The sequence below is a fragment of the Amphimedon queenslandica genome, unplaced genomic scaffold, assembly GCF_000090795.2.
Source record: "Amphimedon queenslandica unplaced genomic scaffold, v1.1 AMPQUscaffold_7224_Cont20823, whole genome shotgun sequence".
NCBI classification, from domain to species: Eukaryota; Metazoa; Porifera; class Demospongiae; order Haplosclerida; family Niphatidae; genus Amphimedon; species Amphimedon queenslandica.
The window spans coordinates 1-2,044 of NW_003552490.1; the positions used below are offsets into that span (position 1 = coordinate 1).

General features: G+C 34.6%; 1 long non-coding RNA gene across 1 annotated transcript; it reads right to left on the reverse strand.

Moving 5' to 3' along the window:
- Positions 1-191: 191 nt before the first annotated feature.
- LOC109591793 (uncharacterized) lies at positions 192-1,308 on the reverse strand. The gene is made up of 4 exons (XR_002190002.1): positions 1,218-1,308; positions 840-893; positions 630-779; positions 192-230 (listed from the first exon to the last, which is right to left on the reverse strand). It is a non-coding gene; the product is annotated as an uncharacterized LOC109591793 (long non-coding RNA).
- Positions 1,309-2,044: the final 736 nt, after the last annotated feature.

The following is a 2,044-nucleotide window of genomic DNA, read 5'->3' on the forward strand; positions in this document are numbered from 1 at the left end:
TTTTCTCTAGCTGACCTTCCTCCATTTCAGCAAGTCAGTCTTGTTTCCATTCTCAATATATTTCTCTCAAAAAGAAGCAGATAAAAAGAAAGAAAAAGATAAAGGAAAAATATAGCATAATAATAATAATAATATAATTTTTAATAAAAATGTTTATAAAAGAGATGATAAAAATATTTAAATATGTTCGCACAGTTCAACCAGTAAACCAGAATCCTGAGAATGACCAGCTGGAGAAAGAGAGAGAGGAAATGACAAATTATACACAGACACACATACCATATAAGGATGCACAATATTATCAATATATTGATCATCAAGAGGACATATTGTTACACTGATAGTATTAATTGTTGTATCAGCAATACTGAATATTAATTATTCACAACACAAAGCATTACTTTACAACAAGAAGCCTATTTTATAAAACAACCTTAAAGAAGAGAGAAGTCTCTACTTTATAATTTTTTTCTGACACATATACATGTATATGTTTTTATGCTGCGTAGAAAGTTTGAGCTCATTCTGATTAAAATTAGATTATATAATAAATTTTAAAGTTGCTAAAATTTGTCAAAACATAAAAGGTCAAACATGTACATGTACATACACTGACTGTGTGTCCTAACCTTGTTGTATTGGTACCAAACACACAGCTGTACCAGAGACCAGAGGAGGTGGGGGAGGGGCAGGATGACGAGTGGAATAACGTACCTCAAGATACTTTGAGTCTCTAAGAATGTGTCGGGTAAATGAAACACATATTTTCTATCAACACTCTAAATAGTGAGAGACATGGAGATAAAGGATTACATGTACATGTACATATGTATATTTACTTTTGATGTTCATTTCATAATTCAATGTTTATCAGCAAAGCTCTCGTTAAACTCCTAAAATACAATAAAAACAATGAGATGTAATAATATTAATTGGTTCATTTGTTTAAATGGACATGACTCAATCACTCAAAAAATTTAGTCGGAATCAGTTTCAACTTTTTAAATGTAACAAAAATTGGGAATGATTTTGGAGCCATTTTTTGATAAAAAGCATGGACTATAGTCCATAGTTATTTGTTACAGGCAGGGCTGCCAATAGGCTATGTGGGGTCCAGGACAAAAACTTTGATGGGGCCCCTACAGGTACGGGTACAGGTTCACAATTTCACTACTAATTCATGTACTAGTATACATGTACAGGTACATTTAAACTACCTCATCTGTTATTTTGCTGTCATTAGTAACTCCATCATTTTCATCATCAAATTTCTCTCTTCCCTATATATGAAAAGTCCATCATGATCTGTCTGAGTCAGTCTGTGTCAATGCCACCATATTGAGGGTTAAAATAACAATAATTGACAATCGCCCCGCCCAAAACCAGCCCCTCCCTTATCATTCCTTTGCAAAGCTTGCATCCGGTTAGTTTAGTTCGAGAGTTAATGGCTTGTTCCGAGGCTTGTTCTTTGATCAATGGTAACCATAACCAGCTCTTGTTCCTCTTCTCTGAGTCTCTTCTCTTCTCCTTTGACTATTGGTAATAAATAATTAACTGTAGTCTTTAATAAATACATTATGTTTTATAGATCAACTTATTGATGTACTTGATCTATTAAAGAGATGTGGTTTCCCTCAGACAAGATGGTATGAGCTGGGACTGAGACTAGGACTACATAAGGACACAGTAGATGTTTTGGAAGCAATTTTTTCTAGAGATGTATCTCGCTGCTTGACAAAATGCCTCTCCAAGTGGTTACGTAGAGCTGATAATGTTGACAGTAAAGGAGGAGCTACCTTTGACTCACTGTCAGATGCTCTTAAATCTATGAACGAGAATGCTGCAGCTGACAAGTTAGACCAAGAAAGTAAGTTAATATCACTGATTGTATTATAGTATTGACAGTGTGTGTGTGTTGTATAGACCCCCTAGGTGCTAAGACTATTTTCAATGAATCATTTATGGTAGCCACCCACGATATAAATTACTGACGGTCCACATCAAAGGCAGATGAAAGCCCAAGGTGCCAAAATGAAGTATAGCA